This window comes from Nannospalax galili, unplaced genomic scaffold, assembly GCF_000622305.1.
Source record: "Nannospalax galili isolate Female #2095 unplaced genomic scaffold, S.galili_v1.0 scaffold7, whole genome shotgun sequence".
NCBI classification, from domain to species: Eukaryota; Metazoa; Chordata; class Mammalia; order Rodentia; family Spalacidae; genus Nannospalax; species Nannospalax galili.
In genome coordinates, this window is record NW_008359081.1 from 5,831,104 (window position 1) to 5,838,732 (window position 7,629).

At 35.1% G+C, this 7,629-nt stretch overlaps 1 pseudogene; it reads left to right on the top strand.

Moving 5' to 3' along the window:
* The first annotated feature begins 1,463 nt into the window (after nucleotides 1-1,463).
* Nucleotides 1,464-1,815, top strand: LOC108490180 (annotated as a pseudogene).
* Nucleotides 1,816-7,629: the final 5,814 nt, after the last annotated feature.

Here is a 7,629-nt window from a genome sequence, read left to right on the forward strand (position 1 = left end):
ATCAGTCAGTCTCTTTTGTCCTCTGCTAGCATTGAACAGTATGTGTGCACATACATACATGCAGGCAATACACCCATGCACATAAAAATAAAAATAATAAAATATTTTTTTAATACCTGCTAATTTTGAAAATGGAAGGGCCATTTCAGAAACAAGATGTTTTAATTCAACACAGGAGATACCAAAGCAAGTTTGGAGCTATAATTCTAATGCATTTTTTGACGTTATGTAGCTTGGGGTATCCTCAGACTTTCTCTGTAGTCAGCCCAGTATGGACCCCATGATTTACGTGCCTCAGTCTTCTGAGTGCTGGGATTTAGGCATGTGTCAACATGCTTATGCTGATATATTTGTACTATTTACTGATATTATGAATTTATAAATTTTGTAGTCCTCACTTTCATGAAGGCTAGGTAGTATATCTACTGAAACAAAGAGAATTCCTAATGAGAAAAAAGAATAATGACAAAGATGAAGATCTACTTGTGCCACTTTGCATTTTCTACTTCCTCAAAAATTTACTCTGCCTCTTGAGTTTTTATCATAAACAAATCTCCCAATCAGTTCACAGCACTAAATGTAACTATAGTCATTTGTGCTTTGGTTTTCTCCTCAGATGTAACCTTACCATCATCCAAATATATACATTTGATACTGGTGAATTTGCTAATGTCCTAAAAGTGTCTTCACAATGAATAGTGTATCTGTCACTTCCATCTTCTAACACTCTTCATTGGTCCCTACTGGACTGAAAATGTTAGTATGCACATTAGGTCATAATATTGACATAAACATGAATATTAATTAAAGAAATTCTATCTTAAACGACATAATTTCAATTGTGAATTCTGAATAGAGGAGCATTGTGATTGCGTTTTGCTGTGGTGGCCTTTTCTTAGTAACATTAGCTTAGTAAGACTTTCAAAGAAAATTTACATGTTAGATAAGAAAGATTGCAGGAACACCTAAGCCTAAAGGCAGGAAATTAAGGATACTTTTTGGCAGTTCAATGGGATGTTTTTTAATTTGATTGTGGAAAAAATAAACTTAAACCATGCAAAAGGAGATAAAAACAAAATATAAATCACCTGGGTTTTTGGCAATAATAGCAACACAAAAGGTTAATGCATGGGAAAATCTCTTGAGAAATAAAAAGCAGTCCTCAGTCTTAGATGCCATAAATGAAAGATGGTGCTAACTGCAGCAGGTGTTGCAGCTCCAACTCTGAGAATGGGTCACAGAAGGTAAAACCAAATGTCTTTGTCTGGTATGACTAGGAGATTTTATTTACAGATATATTCCAGAGATACAATACCAAAATAGTTTAGGTATCAAAATAGTAGTACATGAATGCTTGTTCTGGGATAAACAACTTAAGATCTTTAATGACAAAGCTATAACAGAAGAAATAAAGAAAAACTTGGGGCGCTTTACAATCCATCACCATATGAGAGGCACTCAGAATGGTCCAGCATTTGACATACTGTAGTAAGTTTTCCTACAATACAGCCTCTAACAAAATGATGCTGTCCCAAACCCCTGGTAACAGAATTGTTTAACTTTATACAGAGAAGGCTGGGAAAGCACTGAAATCTGTATGTGGTGTGTGTCCAGCCAGACTTCGAGGGTTTTGCGCTGTGAGACCTAAAGCCCATATGAGATTGTCCAAAACAAAAAAAATACGTCAGCAGAGCCTATGGTGGTTCTATGTGTGTTAAACATGTCTGTGACAGGATCAAGCATGCTTTCCTTATTGAAAAGCAGAAATTCGTGAAAGTGTTGAAGGCACAAGCACAGAGTCAGAAAGCGAAATAAACACGAAGCTTTTTAAAGTAATAAAACCCACAGCTTGTTCTATGGTCAAAAAAAGAAAGAAAAAGAAAAACTTCATATTCACCAGGAATGAGTATCAGAAAAAATAATAGTGTTTTTTCTCTGCTAGCTAGCAAGGACCAGAAAATCCTGTTCCCATCTGCCCTCTTTGGGTCTAGGCACTTTCCTGATGAGGCTGCTGAAGAGGCCTGACTACCCTGATGAACTAGTCAGATCCTACCATGCAAGATAACCACCAGCACAGCAGAAAAACTTCATATTCACCAGGAATGAGTATCAGAAAAAATAATAGTGTTTTTTCTCTGCTAGCTAGCAAGGACCAGAAAATCCTGTTCCCATCTGCCCTCTTTGGGTCTAGGCACTTTCCTGATGAGGCTGCTGAAGAGGCCTGACTACCCTGATGAACTAGTCAGATCCTACCATGCAAGATAACCACCAGCACAGCACACCACCCCACTGCCTCAGGACCAGGCCCAGTCATGCTGATCCAGGGCTCACACCTTCTCTGCTAGCTATTCAGTACCAGCCCATCCTGTTCCCATCAGCCCTCCTTGGGCCTTCTCCCCTTTCTGTTGAGGCTGTTAGAGAGTACTGGATTAGCTGAGTGAGTTTTTCAGATCCCAACGTCTGGTCACCATTCCCCTGCTTTGGGACCAGCCACAGTCACTTGCCTCCAGGGCTCACATAATTTCTGCTTAGCTAGTTAGAACCATCCCAAGTGAACTCCATTAGCCAAACTTGGGTCTAAGCTATGCCACCCTCCTTGAGAACTCCTTATTACCCTGACTAGATCCATCTGGTCCTTCTGATAAAAAAAAAATCAAAGGAGAGAACCTGAAGAACAGAACAACTAACTACTCATACACAATCATAAAGCAACCAAAGTACATCAACAATATAAAGGGAATCAAATATCAACTCAACAAAGGCAGGCTTGAGTTTCATATCAAACTTGCAACCAATGAAATAAATTCATATGCCCAGAAGACAATGAAAAATCACAAATAATATGAAAACCCAAAATAATGTGTCCCCACCAGACACCAGCAGTCCTATAGAAGTGTTCAGCAGAGGAAACTACCTAGAAGAACCGCAGGACACAGAATTTCAAAGAACAATTAATAAACATGATCAAAGAATTCAGTGAATTTAGAGAACATACAAACAACTCAGAGAACTCAGAGGATAGGGACAAACTCCTGACTGAAGTGCAATAAAATACAAATATATAGAAAAATAAAATGGCAGAGACAATTCAGGATTTGAAAAGTGAATTCACCAAAGAGATAGCAAAATTGAAATAAATTCAGGTTGAAATAAAGATGGAATTGAAAAACTCAATGAAGCAGTCTGAAATGACAAGAAAAAGACTCAACAACAGAATGAATGAAATGGAAAACAGAGTATTAAGATTAAAGGACAAAATTGAAGAATTTGACCACTTATGCAAAGAATGTAAAGAATTTTTTAAAACTAAGCAATGGAATGTGGGACACCATGAGAAGACCAAATTTACCCATCATAGGCATAGAGGAAGGAAAAGAATCTCCGGTCAATGGTATTAACCAAATCTTCAACAGGTTTATAGAAGAAAACTTCCCTAAATTAAGGAAAGGCATAAGCATACAGATTCAACAAGCACACAGAACACCAAATAAATAGGACCGGAACAGAAATTCCCTATAGCATGTCATAGTAAAGGCATTAAATGCACAGAACAAAGAGAGAATACTGAAATCTGCAAGAGAAAGTTACATATAATGAAAAACCCATATGAATTACAGATGACTTTTCAATGTAAACTATAAAAGGCAGAAGAGCCTGGAACAAATTATTCCAAGTTTTAAATGATCATAGATGTCAAACCACAATGCTTTACCCAGCAAAAGTATCTATCATAATTGAAGCAGAAAGAAAAGTCTTCCGTGATATGAATAGGCTGAATGAATCCACATCCACCAAACCCACCCTGCAGAGAATACTCAAAGCAATACAAAAGACTGAAGAAAATGATGACCATACCCAAGAGACTACAGAAAGAAAAGAAATGAAGGCATAATTAAGGAAGCACAAAACAGGACAAAGAACAAAAGAGAGAAAAAATGGCAGCAAATAACACACATATTTCAATAAAGCTTTAAATATCAACGGCCTCAACTCCCTCATCAAAGAACACAGACTAATGTACAAATCAAAAAACAAATTCCCTCTTTTTTTGTATACAAGAAACTCATTTCATCTTCAAGGTTCAGCACTACCTTAGCATGAAATGATAGAAAAAAGATACTCTAAGAAAATGACACTAAAGAACAAGCAGGGATTGTGATTCTAATATCTAACAAAATAGACTTCAAATTAAAATTAATCAGAAGAGATAAAGAAGGTCACTTCATTCTGGTCAAGGGAACAATTAACCAAGAAGACATCACAATCATGAACACATATGTGCCAAACTTTTGTGCACCCAGTTTCATAAAAACAATACTATTGGACCTCAAGATGCAGATTAAACCCAACTCAGTAACAGTAGGTGACTTCAGTATTCCATGCCTCTGTAATAGGTCAATTGGATAAAGAATAAACAGAGAAAAATCCTGAATTAATTGATATAATATATCACATGTACCTAACAGAATATTCCACCCAACCACCAAAGAATAGACATTCCATTCAGCAGTTTGTCTAAAACAGGCCACTAACCTGGACACAAAACAAACCACAACAAATCCAAAATAATGGAAATAATTCCATGCATTGTATAAAACCACAACACAACAAAGTTAAAAATCAATAGCAAAAGAAGCTTTAGTAACTGTAAGAACATATAGATATTAAACCACACACTCCTAAATGAATGAATCAAAGAAGTAGTCAAGAAACAAATGAAAGTATTTCTGGAATCAAAAGAAAATGATAATACAACAAAACAAAACCTCTGGGACACTTTAAAAGCAGTTCTAAGAGTGAATTCTATAGCTTTAAATACCTACATTAAAAGATATCAGAAAGAATGTAAATAAATGACTTAATGGACACTTTAAAAGCAGTTCTAAGAGTGAATTTTATAGCTTTAAATACCTACATTAAAAGATATGAGAAAAAATGTAAATAAATGACTTAATGGTACAGCTCAAGAATTTGGAAAAAGCAAAAATCCCAGTCTCAGAAGATGATAAGAAATAACAAAAATCAGAGCAGCAATCGTTGAAACAGAAAGACAAAGAGCTGGGTCTTTGAAAAAAAAAAAAAAAAACAAATAAAAAAACTAAAAAAAAAAACAAGATAGGCAGCCCAGTTAATGAAAAGAAAGAAAGAACAACTCTAAATAAACAACATCAGAGATGAAAGGGAAAAATCACAACAGTCACCCAAAAGATTCAGAATATTATGGAATTCGTTAAAAAACTTATACACTATTAAATTTGAAATTTTAAAAGAAAAATAATTGTTAATCTGAACGAAAATTTATCCTGTCTACTTGATGTTAAAATGCAAATTAATAAATGTAAGAAGTCAACATAACATGTGGCTGGGCCAATTATTTCAATAATCTAGGTTCTTGTTCCTCTGGTTCTTACAGTTTTTCCAGGTCCTTTCCAGTGATGTGATGTTTCCTGAACCTTAGGTGCAGGGCTTGAAATGTATATTTACCAATTGGGCATACACACACCACAATCACTTATTCTCAGCCTTTTGATCCATTGTGGCACTTTGTAATAAAATGAAGCACCTTTGATGAGTGTGGGGGCCTAAACCTATCTCTGGGTTTATGGATAATATTTAGATTATAGTTATAATTTATATTGCTTTAGGAAAGTGACAGTAGTAGGTTCTTCCCTAAGGTCTAGGATTTCACCACTCTCTAGGTTTATAGTACCAGGCATGAATTCCCTCCTATTGAATGCCTTTCCTGGCCAGTCACTATTGTGGTTTCTAGGCTTTCTAGAAGTGTGGGACAATTGAATGATGTTCTCCCTTGTAACCATACATACCAATTTCCTATATTATGTGAGCTGTTCCACATGAAGGAGGCTTCCAAGTCAGTCCAAGCTGTATTCCTACAAGCCTTGTGTCCAAAGTGTATGGTATCTTCAGCACTCTTCTTACCTTCAATTTATTGGAAGAAACCAAGGTAAATGGCAATAGCCTATGTTGTTTTAGGAACCTCCTGGAGTAACTTTACCAACAATTTGAAGGGAGGTTTAGCATGCATGGCACTGGTTTTATTGTTAGTCTGTGTTTCTTAAGAGTACATTATCACCCCATATTTTATAACTTTATTAAAGATTATATATATGTCTATATTCATACACTCAAATATAATATATAAATATATTACATGTGTTATTAAGAAAGTTTTTAAAATTATATATTTCTCTATGGCTTTTAAAAACATACTTAGTGTTATTTAATCTTACTTACCTTTCCCTCAATATTAACTCCCTGCACTCCTCCCTTGATACAGTCCCACCTCCACTTTCTCCCTTTCTCTCTTTCATAGCTCCTGCAACATATTATTCCTCCTTGGAGTTCCTCCCCCCACCCCCGGCCTCCAGGCAATAGACCCATTCTACTTTCCTGGCTTCTGTTGTTACTTCAGGTTGTGTACTCAATTTTAAGGATTCAGAGCTAGCATCCAGAAATAAGAGAGCGTACACAGTGTTTGTGTTCTTGGTCTGGGTTACATCTCTCAGTATTATATTTTCCAGCACCATCCATTTTGAAAATTGCATGAGTTCATTTTCTTTAGAGCTGAATAAAATTCTGATGTGTATATATGTATCAAATTTTCAGTATCCATCAGTTCGAAGACATCTAAGCTATTTACATTTCCTAGTTATTATGAATAAAGCAGGAAAGATAGTGTTTTCTAGATTTGAGAGGAAAGCTGTAACTACGTTGAGACAGTGTGGGTCACAACATAGGAAGAGGAAGAGGAGAGGGAGAAGAAGGGTAGAATTGTAAATACAACACTTCTGTATGAAATTTTCAAAAAATTAAAAATTAAAAAAATTAAATTAAAATAATCTCTAAAATGTTAATGTTATTCAGTTTATATTAAACAGAAGAAAATATTAAAGAAAGACAAGGGGAGCCATTAGATAATGTAGGACACACAACAATATGTATATATTCTGGACTACAGTTAAGAAAATATAATTCATTATATAAATGAATATAATTAATACAAACAATAGAGAAAGACAGCTTTTAGCATGGGAAAAATAATTGTAAATCATATATTTCTCAAGACATTAACAATATCCAGAATATAGGAAAACACATGACTCAATTATATCAATAGAAAGTTCTTAAATAGTTAAAGTATGTTTTCCAGAAAAGATAAATAAGTGGTAACAAGTCTATGAAAACATGTGCATAAACATCAATTATTTGTAAAATTCAAATAGAAATTGCAATGAGATGCTTTCTCATATCCATTAGAATGGCTATCAGGCACAAAATAAAATCACAAATGTCAGGAAGGAGACGAAGTAATTGGAAATCTTTCTATAGGGACCCTGAACCAGGAAATCTCAACAATTTTTTTTTGCATAAACATGGCTTGCATAATAAAATTACTAGTACATATGCCATTGTGAATGTGAACATTTTCACAGGGTCCCACCTCTTGACAAAGGATGATAAGAAATCAATTACTGCTGAGGGAGGGAAAATCAGGTTTATTTCAGGGACAAGCTCCATGGCAAATTATCCATTCCCAGGTGGATACATGCATTAAAAGGACACCACTAAAAGGATACCACTAAAAGGACACTGTAATATATATAAATA